This window comes from Camelus ferus, chromosome 34 (assembly GCF_009834535.1).
Source record: "Camelus ferus isolate YT-003-E chromosome 34, BCGSAC_Cfer_1.0, whole genome shotgun sequence".
Classification (NCBI taxonomy): Eukaryota; Metazoa; Chordata; class Mammalia; order Artiodactyla; family Camelidae; genus Camelus; species Camelus ferus.
Window position 1 is genome coordinate 18891323 of NC_045729.1, and position 20270 is coordinate 18911592.

The 20270-nt window shown below is 55.1% G+C and overlaps 1 protein-coding gene and 1 long non-coding RNA gene across 2 annotated transcripts in view; one reads left to right on the forward strand and one right to left on the reverse strand.

The window, feature by feature from the left end:
- The window catches only part of TSPAN9 (tetraspanin 9), a 167090-nt gene that overhangs the window by 93959 nt on the left and 52861 nt on the right, over positions 1–20270 (reverse strand). The window lies entirely within an intron of this gene.
- On the forward strand, positions 13173–14677 carry LOC116661336. Its single transcript, XR_004317218.1, has 2 exons — positions 13173–13482; positions 14380–14677. It is a non-coding gene; the product is annotated as an uncharacterized LOC116661336 (long non-coding RNA).

Here is a 20270-nt window from a genome sequence, read left to right on the forward strand (position 1 = left end):
CAGGCTCCCCACCACCGGCACCTCATCTTACACCTTCTCCCAGTTGGCCAGGCTTCAGCCCCTGGGGCTGCCCAGCTTATCAGGCCCCTTGCCCGGGGCGGGGCCAACCTCTCAGTCCCTTCTCCAACCCCTGCAAGTGCCTGGACATCCCAAGGCCTTGTACTCAAGGCTGAGGCAGCTGATTTCTCGCATGCGGCCTCTTGGGCTTTTTCCACCTCGTTCTGGCTTCGGACTAAGGATGGCCCCAGCCCTCAGCCCCCAGGTCCCTCAGGACCAGCACATCCTACACAACACCCCCTACTTAGCAGGGCGTGCCCACAGAGCACTTGTGAGGTCCCAGGCTCCCCCTACCCTGCACATCACACCAGGCACAAGGCTGGGGAACAAGGCCCTGTGAGCACTCCTGGCCGCCTCCTTGGAAAATAAGGATGCAAAGATGAGGAGGCACTGTGCGCCCCCAAGCAGCACACCCCTGAGTCCTGGTCAGGTTAACACAGCGGCTGGAGAGCACTGCGTGCTGGCTCATAACGAGGACCGGAGGAGGGCCAGCCCAGGCCCAGCAGGACACACGCTCATGAAGCGGACACACAAACAGCCCTCCGTTTCTAACACAGGATCACGGGATGTGAGGACTGGAAGGAGACCTAGAAGTCGGTCAGTGTGTGCCCTCCTTATGATGGAAAAAGAAGAGCTTCCAGGGGAAGAGTGACCTTATCCAGGATCACCAGCAAGGCAGTCGCAGAAGCAGCACAAAACCTCAAGGCTCCAGACTCCGTGACCAGCCTTCTCCACCACGCTCGGCTCACTGGGCAAACCCTTCCTGGGCAGGGGTCCGCAGGCTCTGTACTTGGCACATGGGGTCCATTTAAGACATAGCTGGTCCCTGCTTTCAAGAAGCTTAAAATGTAAGAAGAAAGAGTCAGAGAGGGGAGATGGGGGAGAGATAAATTAAACAAAAAAATCTTCAAACCAAACTCTTCAGACAGCACGTGCCGTGGGCAGCAGCACACCTCTAGGCAGGGCCCGGCACGCAGGTCTGCTTCCCCGGGGGCACCTGCGCTGACGCCTCAGGGGAGCCAGAGCCTGCCTGTCCAGCAGAGGGGGTGGAAGGGCACCTCCAACCCAGGGAGAGCTAACAGCACAGGCGAGCCCGAGACTGGATGTTTGTGGCAGGATCACGTCGGGGCAAGAAGAGTGTGCAGCTTGTGAGAGCCACGGTAGCCAGGCTGCAGCTCCTCTTGGGATCCGAGGGGCCACTCAGAGTCAGAGCCTGCCCCCAGCACCACGGGTAACCAACGCAGTCAATTCTCCCGGGCCCGGTGAGCAGCCTCCAGGCAAGGGGCACCTGGGCCGCAGGCGTGGCCGCTCCACGGCATGGAGAAGATGGCTTGGAGGGGGCTGGTGGGGAGGCCACTGTGAGGTTCAGGCCGGAGATCCTGAGCATCTGCGCTGGGAAGGGGGCTGGAGAGACCGAGTGGAGGAGGAGACGGCAGCATCTGCATGCGGGGGTCCAGAGACAAAGCTGAGAATGATTCCCACGCGTCTGACGGGAGGTGGGGTGGGTGGGGCCGCCCTGCACGGAGACCACCCTCTCCACTTAATAGACTCCCCTGCCTTTGGTTTGTCGCCTTTGGTGCCTGCGCACCCACGGCAGCTCCGTCCTCCCCGCGGGCTCAGTCAATACCTGCAGACTAACGCTGATTACAAGGCAAGCGTGACTGCAGAGCTGAGGGAAGCCAGGCTCAGCGACAGTGCTGATGGGTCCAGGCCCGCGTGGGTCACAGCAGCTGGCCCACCCCACCACCGAACCTGTCACCATTTCACTCTCCATGTGCACCGTCGGTAGCTCCTGACCGGAGTGGCGCCGGGCGTCCTGCTGGCTGGCGGGGCGCAGGAAGGTGAGTGGGAACACCCAAGACCAGCCTCCTGCGATGCTGACTCTGTGCACTAGGGTCGGACTCACCAGCTGCTTTTAAATCCCCAGGTGACGCGGATGCTCACTCCAGACTAAGAACCACCGACTATTAACCCCCTCGTCTTAGAGAGGAGCAGGCCTGCAAAGCTAAGCGGTGGTGCGCAGCTCTGAACGGAGAATGGCCACAGTCCCCATCCGAGCTGGCTCCCCAGGGCCACATGCAGGGCTGGTCAGGAAGGCAGAGCGACACCTGCCTCCCAGGGACCAACCTGCATCCCTCCGCAGCAGTGAGCTGCAGGGGTGGAGTAGGGGGGCGCTGTGACAGATGGATCCTGCTTTGCCGGCTGCTGCCGGAGGGCCAGGGAGGAACAGGAGAAATGAAGAGCCTGGAGATAACTTCCCTGTGATTTGTGCCGCCCGAGATGCCCTGCAGCAATATTTATCCTGGGGCTCTGTCCCACTTTCGTTTATTATCCAGCTTAGCTGAGTTATCACAACCAGGACGGGACCCATAAACTAGCTACCTGACACCACTGGGACCATGCAGCGTATTTTAAAATCCCAAGGAGCAGCTTCCACCCTCCGAGGAAGTTTAAAGGAGCAGGTGCACACCTCATCCTCTGGGGACGGTGGTCACTCTCGCAGCAGGCACAGGAGACCTGCCACTCGGCCGCCGATCCCAGAGCGGCACCCTGAGCCTGCGCTGCCCGCGCCCCTCCGTGTCTCTCCCTCTGGCCACCGCCCCTTGCTCAGCCTGCGTGGCACACCTTCCAAAGGCCCCAGATCATTTCCAGGGCTGAATTTTATTCGTCTATCAACAGCAAGTCCTTAAAACATTTGCCGGTAAAGGAACGAACAGTGAATTTATCGAGCATCTTCGATTATAAGATGTTATATAAGAGGTTCGTCCCAGGCAGAGGGGCGAGGAGCATAGGACCAGGTCCTCACCTACCAGATCTATTCATACAGACACAGGGCTGGGCAGCTAGCCACAGAGGAAGGAGACGTGGGGCAGAGGAGAGTGTCCTCCCGCAAGGGCAGCCAGGATGTCCAGGGTCAAGGGATCTTCAGGGTTGGTGCTTGCTTCAAGGAAAATTTGACAAGAGGGTGGACAGTAATTCCCAGATTGACGGCAAACAGCTTCCAAAGATCACAAATCAGTCATGTCATCTAGTCACTGGGTTTAAGGCATTGCCCAAAACCAGAAGGAAAAAAAAGACACACACACACACACACACACACACACACACACACACACACACACACACAAATCTCTGCCCTCATATGGCTTATATTCTGATTTGAGGACAAGGGATGACAAGAAAAAAATACAATTAAGAAAGAAGTTTAAAAGACACATGTCTGATATGCTAAGTAGAAAATGAGGAGGGATGGGGGAGGCCAGGAACATATGGGGTGGGTTGGGGGAAGCAGCTATTCTAAACAACGGTCAGGGAAGGTCCTGGCGGTACCTTCGAGCAAGAGCAGCAACAGAAATACACCGTGGGAGGCTATTAAAATAATGCAAGCAAGAGCTGATGGATGGTGGCTTGGATCAGGGCTAGAGCAGGGGAAGCAGTAAGAAGAGACAGATCAGATCCTCTGGTTGTTGCAGAGAGGAACCAGGGTGGGACCAGGGGTTGCTGTCAAGACCTTAAGGTGTCTGTCAGTCATCCAAGTGGAGATGCGAACCCACAACTTTATGAGAAACAGGAGAAACTTCAGAGAGTAAAGCCGGGAGTCCTCACCCGACACGCAGTGACGTGCTCCCCAGCAGCCCTCCCAGTGGGCACCACGGCCACGGTGATCCTCCTGCCCTGCTCAGGGGTCCAGGCCGTTGTCCCCAGCAGCCCTGCTTGGCTCCTTGGAGAGGTGTGATCTCTGTGCCCGTCTCATTGTATAGATGAGGTATTCTGTGGCCGGCGGGGCCACCCCCACCGGCAGCGCAGCCCAGCTCAGTGAGCCCTTCTCCACGCTGCCCAGACACACAAACTAGATTTTGTTTTCAAGAATGTGATTTTGGTGACAAGGGAAAGATCTCTCCTTTGAACAGTTTTTTTTCCATAAAGTTGCTTTTGAATTCTGAATTCTCTCCTAAGAACATATATTACGTGCAAAATCCATGCCACATGACACCTGGATGCAAACGGGGCAGACAGGCAGGTCTGACGCAAGGACACAGGTTATCGGTACAAAATCAGCGTAATTGCAAAGTCTGTCTCCACAGGAAGGAAAACGCGGAGCCCTGGCGGGGACCGATGGGGATGTGCCCAAAGGCTCTGGCGTATTCCCGGCACACGCCATAAACGAGATGGATGGGAGAGAAACTCAGATTTAAGTGACATTTACTGAGCACCTTCTATTTCCAGGTTGTTCTGTGGCTTCACTCAACCCTCCCAGCAGCCCTGTAAGACGGGTATTATGATTCCCAGATGAAGGAAGCAGAACTTTGAGAGGTAAGAGAGGCTCAAGGTCACAGCAGCCAGAAAATGACAGACATGGGATCCAGGACACCTCCCCCCCCATCCCAATGCTCTCCCAAATCAGAGCTCTGCCACTGCCACGCTGCCTCCCAAAATGAGGGAAGGGCCCCCTACACAGGCCCAGGGAGATGGCTGAGTCTGACTTGGGAACTGAGCACGAAGCCAGGGTCCCTACATCCTTCACCTCCGCCCTCCCCCAGGACTGGCGTCTTCCGAGAGGATTGCTTCTGCCACTGTGACGCCTGACAGTCTTCTTCTTCCCTGCTCCAAATACTGTTCAAAGTTGCCCCTCTGTCAAGGGCTGCACGCTCACTCCATGCTCCCCGCCCCTGCAATGAGCTCGGGGACTTGGAATCACCTCACAAGGCCCTAGCTCTGCACCACGTGACCTCGATCCACAGCCGCTTCCAGCTACAACTGCTCACACCCCTATCCATACCCATGGCCTGAGTGTAACTTAGGCAACAGTACCTGTCACCGACAATGTCACCAACGACAATGTGACGTTACTTCTGCAGGCTGTCATATGGTTGGCCCACGTGGTCCTTGTCTCCGCTCTGGGTGGCGGGGAGGACAGCACGCATACCATCCTCTGACATGTGCAGAAACTAAGACGTGGGGGACGACGGACCTTCCCAAGGACACCAGGCGAATCAAAACCTGAACCCAAGCTAGAAACCAGAGCTGCTGACTTCCAGGCCAGAGGTCTTTCCGCCAGACTATGTGTGCTCCCTCTCTCTGCCCTGATGTCCTGAGTGGAGTCCTCCCCATGGTGTCCTCAGAGAGGACCAGAGCCGATCAGCCTTCCCGACAGCCTGTCCCAAACCCTGGAGACACAGGGAACGCCTTCTGCTCCCTGCAGGGAGGGCAGAGCGTGGGTGGGGGCCCTGCACCCTCTCCAGTGCTCCGGCGGGCTCCATGTCCTCCCCTGACACGCTCCGTGGAGAGGCCCGTCGGGCAGTCTGCTGCCAGGGCTCTGGGATGAGGAGGGAATGACAGGAAGACACAAGCACACACACTTGGTGTTCCTGGCTCCTTTTCATGCCACATGAGCTCACCCTCTTGAGTTTATCCTACCTTCTCCTGAGTCAGGTCCAAATCCGAGCTCATCCAACCGCACGCCAGCCCAATGCCGGCCAGGAGGGGAGGTGGGTGGTGAGGTACCAGCTCTTATTCAGTCATTTGCTTTGCTGATAGAGATGCCCAGAGAAGGAGGGGCAGGAGTCTCCTTGGCTTCCCGAGGGACAGGCCAGGCCTGGGAGGGGAGCTGAGATTTACCAGTTATTCCTCCATCCCTACACCCTCTCTGGAGACATCCGTCAGCAACGAGGTGGCATGTAGCACTTCACCAGTGAGTAAAAAGGCTTCCCAGACAGAGAGAGAGACAGGGGGATGGGTAGGGGTGGGGGGGAGACAGACAGTGAGTGTGCACCTGCCCGCTGACCCTCTGCTCTGAGCCCCCATTACTCTCCACCCAGTCCCGCACTCGTCACCCGTGTCCATGCATTCTGCTCCGCAAGTCGGACACCAGGCACCTTCAGTGCTGGTTCCATGCCCAACAGCACCTGGCGCATACGCCCTGTGGACACACATGTGCTACCCGCCTCTTGGTTTTGAAGTGAAGGAGGCATAAAGCAGAGGGCCAGAGAGGCAGTTTTATGAAGCCTTTATCAACTAAAAGGGTGGGAAGAGTTGGTGCAGCAGAGAGGTGAGATTTTTCTGACAATAATGAAGAGAAGCAACAGGGCTTTGCTAAGGACGGCTGCAGGGAGCTGAGCCGCGGGACACGTGGAGTCAGCTCCCCCAGCGCGTTTTGGTACATTACTGGCAACGGTGGTTGCCCCTAGGGCTGCTCTTCCCAGCACCGGGGGGCTGCCTAGGGCCACACCTTCATCTACAAAGGTCTGCAGCTACTGCCAACTTGACACCCTCCAAGGGCATCTGTCCACAACCTGACCCCACAGAGTCAGGCCCAGACCCCCAGAGGAGCCAGGGGATGTACCCAGAAATCACACTGCCCCAGACGGGGACTCTGCAGGTCCAGGGTCGGGTACGCAGCCCCACCCAGGTGATGCCAGCCAAGAACTGTGAAGAAGACCCCCTCAGCCTCGGCCCCTGCATTCCAGGCCAGCAGCCACATCTGTCCCCCAGCTCCTCCACCCCCAGCTTGCAGAGGAGACTACAGGAGGCTGTGCTCACAGTGCTCAGACAGCAGCTGGCAGACCTGGAGCCACGTCTGAGAGGCCTGTGCACAGGCCGAATCCAGCTCAGCCTGGGCTCCGTGCCCCACATCCACCCCGGCCCCACCAGCACCCCCTCCGGCTGAACCTTGGGGCTGTGCCATCAACCATCTTCACCGGCTGCCCACGTGCCAAGCACCATCCTAATCACCAAAGAGGGGGCAGGTGCAAAAGTACACCAGCCACAGCCCCCGCCTCAAGGCACTCACAGCTGTGTCTGTTCTAAGCTGACCAACACCGCACTGAAGTTATATGTTTACCCACCACCCCTGAAATACATCCTGGAAAACCGGTCATGTCTACGAAAATGGAATTTACCCTCATTCCATGTCCCAGCAATTCTGCTCTTGGCTATAAACCAATAGAGATGAGTTTTGATGAAAATACATGCCAGAGTATGCACAAAAGTCCTACTTAAAAATGACCAAAATCCAGAAACTACCAAAATGTCCATCGATGGTACAAAGGCTAAGTCGATCGTGGTGGAGCCCCACACAACTACGGAAAGCAATGAACTACAGCCACTTCCAGCAACAGGGATGAGCCCCAGGGGGAAATGCTGAGGAAAAGTCAGACACAGAAGAGCACATCCTGTGCGACCCCACTGACGGGAAATTCAAAATCGTCTGTGATCTCGGACGTCCAGGGAGCAGTGACCCTGATGGGGTGGTGGCTGGAGGGGCGTGAGGGAGGCAGGGGAGTGCTAGCAATGTTCAGTTTCTTGATCTGGGCTCCGGTCACTTTACAGAGGTCCACTGAATGCTGTATCTCTGTAAGTTACACTGTAATAAAAGCTGAGGGAATTTCCCGTTTCCCTCCTTTCATTCACCCCTGTAGCCCTTTCACACTAAGGGACAGCGTTGTTCATGTCCAAGAAATCACTGGTCATCTGTGCAATAGCCATGCTATAACCTCGTGCTTTCTCATCTCCAAAATGAAGAATATGAGATAATCTCCAAGGAACTTCCAGCCCTCGACAGTCTGATGCTTTGATCCTATTCTTAGCAAAAACCTCATTAATCAGTAATAAGAAACCCTTCTCAAATTAGTGAAAAGTAGAAAATATGGAACATTTGTTTGAAGACGACAGTATGACTGCTTTCACGAACTGAGCATATTACAAATTAAAATATAAATGTCCACTAAATTGAAGTTAATGAAAAAAATTACAATATACATTAGGCTTACATGACTTAATACTGCTTGAATATTATTAAAATTCTGTGTCTTGCTCATGTGAGATCCTTATTCCAACCATTTTAATCAGGAGGAGTCATGAGCGCCAAGTGACTCCATCTGCTGTATTGCAAGTGACCAAATCAGAGGGCTCCGCCAGTCACACAGACGCGGGCATCTCTAACTCCCAAGCCCTGGCCCCTCCCTTCCCGGCTCGAGACGGGGGCCCCCCTCCCACACCTGGGAAAATTGAGCCTGGTCTGAGCCCTGTGCTGACACCGCTCCTCTGCATGAGGCTGCCTTCGACCACGGATGACTTGGGAGACTTAAGATGCCCCTGGGAGCTCAACAGCACCGGCGATGGAAGCAGAGTCTTGCAGGCAGCAGGACGGGAATCTGAGGCGCTGTCATAAATAAGACCTCTGCTCGGTGGCTAATCTCACGGGCACCTCGCAAGTTCACAAACAGATCCACGAAGGCGCACAGCCTGGAGCGGGCACCCCAACACCCGCCCTTCCCCCGGCCTGCGCCATCACGGCTTTGCCAGCGACCCCCCAGGGCCTCAGTGTCTCCCTCTGTACGAGGAGGACACCTCCTCCACGCCCCTCACCCTGGTTTGCAGTGCAGACACAGAAACTGACTCTCTTCGAATATTCCTGGGCTCCCTCAGCACACAAGAGGCAGAGGCGACAATGGCTCAAAGGAAGGAATTTCCTGGAGGCCACGATGCAGCTGAGAAGCGCAGCACAGCACCTGCCCTGAGCACCGGCGCCTGGGGGAGGTTCACCGACAAGAGGGCCAGGGGGCCTGGATGCCAGCAAGCGCCTCATGGATGGCCCTCCTTCCCCCACCAGCAGACAGTGAGCTACAGGGTCAGGGGACAAGTCCTTGACTTGGGAGTTAAGGCACAGCGTCCAGCTCCCCAATTAAAATCTAAACGCACCAGGGACTCAGCCTGAAGGCCTTCAATCCATCAGAAGACAGTGCAGCTGGGCTGGGCCCCCCCCCCCCCCGGGAGCGGTCGGCAGACTTCCCCTCCTCCAGGCTCCACCACCTGTCTCTGGACCAAATACAGATCACAGAGAGGCATTTCCTGAGCTCTGCACGCTCGCCGACCCCGGAGGTTAATCCTACCCTGCACAGCCAGGCCACGCGGTGAGGAGCCTGTCCCTCCCAGCCAAGGGAACCACGGAACCCCAGCATTTCAGGGCAAGCAGGGACCCGAGAAACCACTAAGTTCAACACCCAGAAAATTCTGCTTTTGTGTCAAACCAGCTATTAATTATTGAGTGCCCGCTATTCATCGATGGGACAAACGTGCATGAACTGGCCACTGTGCGCCAGGAACGGTGTGGCTTCCTACCCAAGGAGTGGGGGCCCTGCCTGTCCCTGCCACTAATTTCAGTAACAGGCCACCTCCCCTCTGCTCCACAGACCTGGGTCTGAAAATAGAGCTAAAAACAGCTCCTAGGATTGTCGTGAGACTCAAACCTGGAAATCTATACAAAGGGCTTAGGAAAGAGAAAGCTCCCCTTGGTGCGGACGGTCAGGCTGCTTTCCTCTTCCCTTCCCTCTCCTTGGGGGCCCGGCACCCACCCAGCCCGAGCTTCCAGGCTAGCGGGTCTTCCTCAAGGCTCTCTGCAGCTCGGTGCCCCTCTCTCCCTCCCTGCGGCCTCTTGCCGCACTCACCCCCCTTCCAGGTCAGGACTGGAGGTGCATAGTGGGGGGGGGGGGTGGCCCTGCAGAGAGGAGGGGACAGAGAGCTGCCTCATCAGTTAGAAGGAGAAGCACTGCAGCAGCAGGTGAGTCTGACGTCCACAGGCAGCAGCTCCCGCCAGAGATGCTCTGCATCCTCCAGGGCAGAGCACAGGATTACCACTGATGTGTTATCTGCTCCAATCCTTCCCACCAGGAGTCGAGGATAATGCCTCAGTCATGCAGTGGCCTGATGCTCCCCACACAGAGATACATAACCTACACACAATGGACAGGGAGGGCCGCACGCTGACATCTGTCTCCTGCAGATACTTCCCACTCCAGGATGTGAAGCCCAGGACAATCCGCCGGGCAGCACAGAGCTGGGGAGGGGGCGGTGGCGGGTGGGCCAGCCCCAGCAGCCTCTGGGCTAGGCTGACTCTGTGGCAATGTCTGCAGAACACCGTGCTGGGTGTGGTGGAGACCGAGCGAGGAGAAACACACAAGGAGAAAGCACGGTCCCCACCCCACACCCCGTGTTCCAATCCTGGGGCTAAGACACACACGCAAATATTTTACTGCGGGGCAGAGCGGCAAGTGGCAAAACAGAGGCAGAAACATAAAGAAGAGAAGATTGAAAAGAGATCATCATATTCAATTTGGGGGGCAAGAAGGGGTAGCCAGGCTTTACAGACAAGATCTATAAGCCGACCTTGAGCAAAGATGGCCAGAGGGCGCTGGGGAAAGAGGGGAGGGCACAGCCTGTGCTCCAGGTGGAAAAGCTCGCACTCACCCTCCGTCCATCCAACAACTGCTTAGCCTCTCTGAGCTGCAGATGCAGAGGTAAGCAGGACAAATGAGCCTGGAATGGGGACTGCGTGACTGCAGTGGGGTCCGTGAGGAGGATGGGAGGAAGCCCAGAAGAGAGTCGGGGCCCCACGGGAGAGGTTTGCCAACGACCTTCCCATGCTGTGGACAGTGGGCGAACAGAGAGGGTCTGTGCCCTCCGAGGGCCCCACTGCCCTCCCCCTGCCCTTCCCCAGCAGGCTGCCCGGTGCCTGGCCGTCTGGCCCAGCTCTCATGGTGGGGGAGACGGTGTTTGAGCCTTGGCCCAGGAGGCCTGGGAGAAAAGGGGGACGTGTAGCCTAGAGTCTGGTATAACCATAACTTGTCTCACTAACCCCCCTTAAATCCACCCGGGGGACCTATTAGCGCTGCTGAAAAAGTGCTAAGGGGAAAGAAAATGGTCTTTGCCTGGCCTGAAAGCAGGGTTGGATTTAAGGAGCCAAAAAGCTGAAAATGCCCTCTTTCCTTTTCCCCCCAAACATCCATCACCTCTGGTCTTGGTTGTCACAGTCATCTCCTCCCCAACTGGAGGAAGAGCCTGCAAGGGCCCCATCACCTGGACTTGAGGTAGAAGGAAGGTGATAACTTCTCTGCTGTTGGTTCCGGCAGGTCTCGTGAGCCAGGAACACCCTTGCTGAGATAGAAAGCCCACAGCCTCTTGTGCCGACCCTCACCGTCACAGAATCAATGACATAGCAGCCCGCCAGCCCATTCCGGAAGTTGTGAAGAACAAGTTAAACACAGAAGTATAAAATCTCAACACACAATACTGTTGGGCAGGGGCTGGGGGCTTTGTGTCAGTGCTGCTGCAGGAGGACAGGAAAAGGGAACCCAGCGCATCTTCCCTGAGCCAGGCTCCACACCAGCCATCCCCCCACTCCTCCTCAGATGGCAGGCAGCTCCAAGTGACCTTAAGACCCCATCCATTTCAACAAATGGTGCTGGATGTCCACAGACACACAAATGGACCTGGACTCCTACCTCACACCACACACAAAAATTAACTCAAAAGGGATCGTGGACACAAACATAATAGCTAAAACTATAAAACCCTTAGGAGAAAACATAGGAGTAAATCTTTGTGAACTTGGGTTAGGTAATGGTTTCTTAGATAAGGTACCAAACGCAAAGGTAAATACAAGAAAAATTAGATAACTGGGACTTCATCAAAATTTTAAAAAATGAAAATAAAAAGACAACCCACAGAATATGGAAAAACTCACAGATCTAATAAGGGGCTTATACTAGTACATATAAAGGACTCGTACAACTCAATAATTAAAAGACAACTCAACTTAAAAATATGCAAGGTTATATTAATAGATATTTATATACAAATGACAAATAAGCACATGAACAGATGCTCAACATTATTCATCATCAGAGAAATGCAAATCAAAACCACAATGGGATACCATGTCACACCCACTAGGATGGCTACAAAATGCAGACCATAACAAGTGTGGACAAATTGGAACCCTGTACACTGCTGGTGGGAATGCAAAATGGTGCCTCTGCTTTGGGAAACAGTTTGGTGGTTCCTCAAAAAGTTAAACATGGGGTTATCATATGACCCAGCAGTTCCTCTCCTAGGAACGTAACTATGAGAGATGGTAACGTGTCCACGCAGAAGCTCGTACACTACTGTTCACTGCAGCATTATTCACACTGGCCCCAAACTGAAATAACCCACAGGTCCATCGAGTGCTCATGGAGAAACAGAAGGCGGCACATGCTCACAATGCGTTATTGCTGAGCGACGGGGAAGGAAGGGAGCAGTGGTACAGGCTGCAACGTGGACGAACCTTGAAACGTCATGCTGAGCAAAAGACAGCAGTCACAAAAGACCCCATACCGTGTGATTCCACTCATAAGGAATGTCCACAACAGACGAGTCCACAGAGACAGAACATGGATTCGTGGTTGACCAGGGCTGGCAGTGGAGTAAGGACTGGGGGGAAAGGAGGAGTGACTAGTAACAGGTACGGAGGCTTTTTCGGGGGCGAGAAAATGCTCAGAGGTAGATTACAGTGAAGGCTATGCAACCTGGTGAACACACTAAGCCACTGAGTTTTACGTGGAATGGTTGGATTCGTTCGTCAGGGCTGCCATAACAAAGCAGCACCGGCCGGGTGGCTTAAACAACAGAAGTTTATCTTCTTCTCATTCTGGAGCCTAGAGACCCAAGACCAAGGCGTTGACAGGTTTGGTGTCATTCTGGGCCCCCTCTCCTCGGCTTGGAGACAGCTGTCTCCTCCCCATGTCTCCTCAGGGTCCTGCCTCTGTGCATGTCTGTGTCCTAATCTCTTCTTCTCAAAGGACAACAGTTGTCCTGGAAGAGGGACCACCCTCATGACCTCAATTAACCTTAATTACCTCTTTAAAGATCCTATTTCCAAATACAGTCACCTTCTGAGGTACAAGGGGTTAGGACTTCAACATATGAATCTGGAAGGGACACCACTCAGCCCGTGAAAATGGGAGAATTTTATGGGAAGTATATCTCAGTACAACTACATTTTAAAACCCCATCCACAAAGCCTAGAGAGCAGCTCATCCAACCCCTTGGTTCACAAATGGGAACTTGAGGGCCAGAGAAGGGAGCTGCTTGCCCCAAATCACAGCTGGTCGGAGCAGAGCAGGGACAACTCCCGGCTCCCGCTACACCCTCCTGCTGTCTGAGCCTCCAGGCCCAGAACGGAACAGACAATGACAGGAAGAGTAAGAGAACTTCCAACCTGAAAAGGAACATGCCTAAGAACTTAGATCATGTGCAATCAAGGAGCAAATGCGCTCCACAGCTTGTGGGAAAGGGGGGCAGGCAGCAAAGCTCCGAGGGGGCCTGGAAGAGCCCCGCAGGGACAAGCGGGGCTCTCCGTTAATTCCGTCTCCGCTGTGCGCCAGCCGAAGTAGGAGCATGTTTGGAGAGAAATGTGCCAGGAGAGCTGGCGCTTCAACTAAGCCTTGAAGAACAGGCCCGATTCCACCGGGGTGAGGGCTTTCCAAGCAAAAGGAACTGCGTGACCAAAGGCAGGTAATTTCCAGACCCGTCCAGGAAGCAGCAAGCTGGCCAGAGCCGCAGAGCCATCCTCTTCGTCCGAGGAGCAGCAGGGGCGCCGCGGCAAAGGTAGGCTGAGGTCAGCTCGCCCGCGACGCTCGGAAGCACAGACCTGAGTTAGTGCTGGAGCTGTGGAAGGTTCTGGGGCAGGAGTGGGACATCACAGCGGCAGACAGCTGGTGGCCACTTCAGTAGCTCTTGCAAGAGGCATTCAGGGGACAGGGATGGGGACAGAGAGCTCAAGGAAAGACCCAATGGGAGACGGAACTGGGAGGCTCCCTGCTTTGAGAGGCAGCGTGCTCAGATTTGTCTTAATTAAAGGTAGGAAAGCAAGAAGTTGAGGGGAACAAGAAGAGGAGGGAACTTTCTGCAGGCACTGAAAAGCCGCCAACTCCTGGAGCCCGTGTTGTGATCCGGTGCTGACAGCCCTTCATCTTTTCCATTTCTTTTATTTTTTTTAGGGGGTGAAGGGAGGGGTGGGGAAGGGGAGAGAGACACAATGGAGCTGCCTGGGGAATAATAAAGCCATGGTACGTTTTTGTTCATCGTTTTCATCAGGGAGTGCTTCTCTGTCAGCACCCTATAATCACATCTATGCCGGGACATGGCCCGCAACTTACAATTCAAGCATAAACGCGTCCTGGGCGGTGGCGGCGCCTGCCTGCCCGTGTCCGCCAAGCGTCCATCTCATCAGGGAAGGGGAGGAAGGGCTGGGGGCTAAGACAATAGGAGGACACAGTGTAAGAGGTTGGGAGACCTTGGTTCAAGTCCTGGCTGCTTCCTTACCAGCTCGGTGACCTTGAGCAAGACAAGTAACCTCTCGGGGCCTCTCGTCCTCGGTCTGCACCGACAACATTAGCAGCTACCATTAATTATTCACAGTTCACTGTGTGCCAGGGACTATTTCAGGTGTTTGTTCTTTGCAAAACACCCCATGAGAGAAATCTTAATCCTCCCATTTTACAGATGGAGAAACCAAGGTCCAGAGGTTTAAACAGGTTCATCAAGGACAGAAGACTATTTGTCCAGCTGCAAAACCCACATCCTTAAACTACCCCACTCTCAAGCGAATTAAGTGGAAATAACCCAGCTCTGCCCTTCTTCACCTGCTTGCCAGGAGGCTCACTGTGGAGAAGACACACTCAATACTGCAAAGGTATTGTCTTTGCCAATACAATTGGCCCTCGGTATCTGCAGGATTCAACCAACCTCGGATCAAAAATGTTCAAAAAAAAAAAAAAAAACTTCCCGATAAAGAACATGAGAACGAATACAGGTATGTATATGCATGACTGGGACATTGTGCTGTACACCAGAAACTGGCACGTTGTAACTGACTATACTTCAATTAAAAAAAAAAATCGGGAAAGTTCCAAAAAGCCAACCTTGAATTTGCCGCATGCCAGCAACTATTTACATAGCATTTACATTGTATCAGGTATTGTAAGCATCTAGCGATGACTGAAAGTATACAGGAGGATGTGCGTAGGTTATACACAAATACTTCGCCACTTAATATAAGGGACTGGAGCATCTGCAGATCTTGGTGTCTGTGGGGGTCCCAGAACCAACCCCCTCCTTGGATACCCAGGGGCGACGGCACTGCAGTTACTCCAGGTCACAATATCGTGGCCCTCAAGTCAGCCAGACGTCACCTCACCTTCCCCTCCAGAAAGTTCTCCCCGCTGGTCCAGCCCTTCCTCTACGCTGACCCATGGTCACTTCCTCATGATGTTCTAGGTCCCTGGATTCCATTCAACCCTCGGAAGCAAAGCCTATCTCGCCTTGATTCCAAATTCCAGGAGTCTGTCCTCTCAGGAGACGCAAGCATCTCCATCAGCATCCTCTCCTGACCACTGGGGCTCAACAGCTGCCTCCCCTTGCTCCCCCGAGTCCTGGAGGGGGTCACATGAGAGGATACAGAGGTGCCCAGCACGGCGTCCACACAGGCTCTGGGCCCAGGCGCCCCCGCAGCCTTGACTCTCAGCACCCCTTCTCGTCCTCCTGGCAGTCACCACCCGCCAGAGGCGCACCCAGACCCACCCTCACGCTCCTGACTCTGCGGGAAGGATACCGACCTGTTATTAATGGAGGAAAATTGGACCTGACGTTGTCAGTGATCTGTAACCTCCCAGCTGAGGGAAGCTTTGTTTTTCCAATAAATAATAAATAACACAGGGTGTTTATTTCCCCAGCAAGTCGTATTTCTTAAGCATCACTAGGCTCGTACGTCAGGGCTGTCATCTGGGGAAAGCTTGGAGTGATGCAGGCGCCTTCAATCCCTTCTCCTTCCGGAGGAGTTCAGAGCGCCTCAGAAAGACCCCCTCCATCGGTCTCTGCAGCTCTCAGCGCGGCTGGGGTCCCGCAATGCCGCCTCCCACGTGCCTGCAGGAAACACTTGCTACCTGCCCGCGGGGAGAGGTCTTCCCTGCTCAGAGGGAATGTGGAGGAGCGGCTCACTCAGCACCCCCCTCACCCAGCTGCCCAGTTCCCACCCTGCATCAGCCCTGCTCATCCAGGCCTGGCTTGTCTCAAAGGCCTTGCCAGAGGGGCTGAAAGTCAAGATGTGGTCTCCTGCTGGAGACTGTCAAACAGACAGGCAACAGATACCCCCATCTCCTCACTGACCGGATGGTGTGCAGAGAACAGGGTCTTCAAGATGCCCCGGTTAGTTCTAACTACGGGAGCAGCCCCCTCGGGAGGGCTGCCTATACCCTCAGCAGGGTCACCGTCCCAGCTGGGCACGTCCGGAGCAGCACATCTCCTGTCCCACTCGAGTCACTGATCACTTGACGCTTCCTGTGTTGGATTCTGTGTGCAGGTCGCTCCCCTCCCCACGATCTGGGGTAATTTTATAGCTTTACGCTCCTTGTAGCCCCACCCCAGGGTGCTCAGCACAACAACTGACCCACAACACAGAAAGCAGGGGCCACAAAGCGGCACCCTAACCACAGATATCCTTTGTTCCATCTGCACCATGTTTTAAACATGTAATCCAATGGTAATCCCTTCAGACCGCAAGATTCCTGGGGGTGAGCACCAAATCTACTTCTCTTGCTTTGAATGGGGTCCGGTGGGGGGTGCACTTAGGAACTTCTCAACGAGGTAAACGTACAGGTCGGAATCTACGCACCTGGGCCAGCAGGTTCAGAACCAGAGCAACAACAGAAATGTAGAGCTACCAGCATTTCAAACAGGGCCTCTGCCACCTAACTCACTTCCCAACACTGGTTCAAGGCCAGACTTAGACGAGGATCTGGGTCCTGCGGCTGCTCGCAGGCGCCTGACTTCAGGCTGGTATTCCACAACCCTGAACGGCACCTCCCACCACTCTAGGAAAGAATGCCCGGCTCCCTGACTTGCCCTGAGAAAATATACAAAACGGGAAGAAAGAAAGAGAGAAGGAAAGGAGGGAAAGAGGAAGACACACACACTGACGCATGTACACACACGTACAGACACGTATAGAATATATCGATGAGTGTGAATGCAGTTTTATTGACAAGTATTATTAATGCATTATCATTTAGGTAAGTTAAAAACTGAACACACCAAAGGTTAAACAATGGGAAAACTGATTAAAAACTCACTGGCTGCTATGCAGCCACTGGAAAGTCTAATTGTGATGGTCACATAGCTTGTGGGAGAATACTAAATAAAGCCAACAGAATGCAAAGCTCCACCTCCACGGGGACTATAACCGTAAGAGCTACGTCTGCAGGTGAGCGCAGACGAAGGCCTGGCAGGAGATGGGAAGCCGCTTTGTGGCGGCGGGTTTGCGAGGTCTTTCTTTTTCCCGCCATTTCTTTGATTTGCACTCATACTGCACAGCATTCTTTATACAAGTGCTTTTTTAACACCCAGCCGGCTCCTGACCCCAAAATAGGCGAGCACAACCCAACCAGACAGTGACGAGGGCAGGCAGGCACGGCTCTTCGGCCCGGGGGTCCTGCGGGGTTAGGCACGAGGTGGAGGTTTTGCCACAAATCGGTGCACAAATCAGAGTTGGGGGCTTCAAAGGAGGCTCTCCCTGCGCCCCCAGCCCCGCGTGCACACAGCACACTGTAAAGGGAAGCCCTCGCCTGGCAGACGCCTCTGGCCCTTCCCGCGGGCGGCCCTCTGCTGCTCTGGCATTCGGACAGTGGTGTCAGAGCCCGTCTCCTGATGTTGCATGAGGAAAGGAGAGGCTTGGGGACCTCAGGGCTGAAGTGGCCACACCAGCCGGCCTGTCCCTGACATACACGTTTCATCGGGTCCGTCACTGGACACTTAGAAACCAGGTCTAGGAGGAGGCTGCTGGCTGAGGGGAGGCGGGAGAGTCACAAAGACAGGAGGACATCCAGGCACCTTCTGGGCCAGACCCTGTGGAGAGCCGGCCAGGTGAGGACGGGGCTGAGGGTCCGGCCGTGGGGACGCCAGAAGTATCGCCGCCGCAGGGGCCCTGGTGGCCGGGTGCTGAGGGCCATGAGGTGGCAGCTGCCTTATTGTAAACTGTGACAGAGCTGGTGCCTTGGAAAACAGAGAAACTTCCTTACATGCACGCTCCAAACTCTCCCCAGGGAGAGACTGCCTGCTCTGAAGTCCCCGGGGGACTGGGAGCTGGAAAAGGAAAAACTTCCCTGGCTGAGCCAGGCGCCAAACCACACCCCACGCCCAGCGGCGGGTCCCGTCTGCAGGGACATTCACTTTTATTCAACTGTCGGGCTTTTCCTTCTCAATTCCTGAGACTGCCTTCGTCTTAAAAAAAAGAAAAAAAGGAAAGAAGGAAGGAGGGAGGGGCGGAGGGCGATTCCACCCAGCACTGCCCTATTCTGCACAGCGTCTGGGGCGCAGAGGGTGCAGCTCAGTGGTAGAGCGTGTGCTTAGCATGTACCAGGCCCTGGGTTCAATCCCCAATGCCAACATTAAAAAAAAAAAAAGGCCCAGCGTCTGGGGTTGGCAGAGGAAGTCCCCAGGAATGGGGCCACCATCCTGACAAGTGAGGGTGGGAAGAGGGCGGCCAGCTGGTCAGGTCATCAGACCCATGGAGGGGTATCTGCAACCCCAGTGCCTGCCCAGCTGGTGGCATCTGCCTAGAGGGGAGGTGGCGGGCAAGCTGGAGAGGCCGAGAGGACCAAATGTGAGGCGGTGGCAGGCAGCCGGCTCCTCCTGTAAGCAATCCCCCCCGGGGTTATTTCCAGGCACTTTTTCCTATGAGAAAAGAATGGGAGGAATGCAGCCCAGCCGTTACCCAAATCCACCCACCCCGGCTCTGCGCCCATTACGGACAGTGGGGGGCCCCCAGCGCCTGTAATCAGCAAATCCGTTTCAGAAATTCAAACTGGCAGCGGACACCAGTGACATAGGTAACACAGGCTGCCAGCCCAGGGCCTCCCGGAAAGCCCGCTCGTGGCTCTGAGGGGCGAGGGCAGGCACGGGCCACGCAGCGCCCCAGCCATGCCGAGAGGGGCCAGAAACTCTCCTGGACTTTTATAGCTCCTAGGGGACCTGATCTCCAGGAAGTGCTAGCAATTGCAATCCAACTGTGTCCCTGGCTGGAGAAGCCGGCTGGAGACCGGGACTGTGCAGGGGGAGGAAGAACTTCATTGGGAAAAAATGTTGACAGCATTTAATGTGAGCGGAAGGACAAAGGCTTGGATGGAGAAGCCTTCCTGAGAAACCAGGCACCAGCGCTCCAGCAATTTGCATGGGGCTGTGCAGGGAGTATTGAGTTAAAAGGCCGGGCTGGGCGGGGGGCTGGCCTCCCCAGGGCTGGGCCAGGCACAGGGGGAGAGGGTCGCACGCGCTCTCCTGCAGTGCCTGAACTTGGCACCCCGAAATCAGCCCCTCAGGGGGAGTTCGCTGGAGGTAACCCCCGGTGAGAAGGAGGGCTCAGAAAACTGAGACCAAAAAATCACGCTGTCCTCACTCCAGAAACCAAATGAAATGGTGGAGAAATGCCAGCATCTCCCAAGCCCCTGTCATGGGACCGAGCCCGCAGTACCTCTAAGAACCTGCGCCAGTAAGCATAACCTTGTCACCCTGCAGGCAAGAAGCTGGAAGTCCTGGAGACTGACCCTTGGGGTGTGGCTGGAGCCAAGCCTGACACCTTGTCTGCGGGCACCTCCAGAGTCCAGATACACCACACTCTTCCTGGGCTTGCACGATGTGGTTTCTCCAGAAGGAAACCTGTTCCACTCCAGACCCTCTGTCAACCACCATCACAAGGCCAGCTTGCCAGGCGGCCAGGGTCCAGCCCCTGAGTCTCCCTGGGCATCAGAGCAGGGATGACTGAGTGCTTGCTCAGGTCCCTTCCTGCTCATTAGGTGTCAGAAAGGTGAGTGAGCCCATTATTCTGGCCGAGAACCTGACCGGACTAAGGGGGCCCTCAGCACGGTCCTCTGAGTATCTCAACACCCCACCTTCTAGGTGCCATTGTCACTGCTGGGGCTCCCGTCCACCTCCCTCAGGGAAGAAAGCTCTCCCTGGTTCTGCCTGCACCCCTCTGCCCAGAGCCACACGCAGCCGGCCACAGACCCAGGATCCGTGTCGGCAGGCTGAATGAACAACTCTGAATGAACACAGAAGATGCTCCTGAAACCAGGCCTGCTTCGGAAGGAAGCACCAGGAATAGCCTGTCACCAGACGCCCCCCCCCCCACATCCCACCACCGCCAAAGGCAGAAGAGCTGGACGGTCTCAAACCTCACTTTGCATTGAAATCATCTGGAAAGCTTGTCAAAATACAGATTCCCGCCCCACCGACAGAGTTTCAGACTCAGAAGGTCTGGGCTGGGGGCCCAGGAGTCTGAATTATTCAAAGCTCCCAGATGTCTCTAAGTCAGCGCCAGGTGTAGAATCACGGATGTGTACTATTTG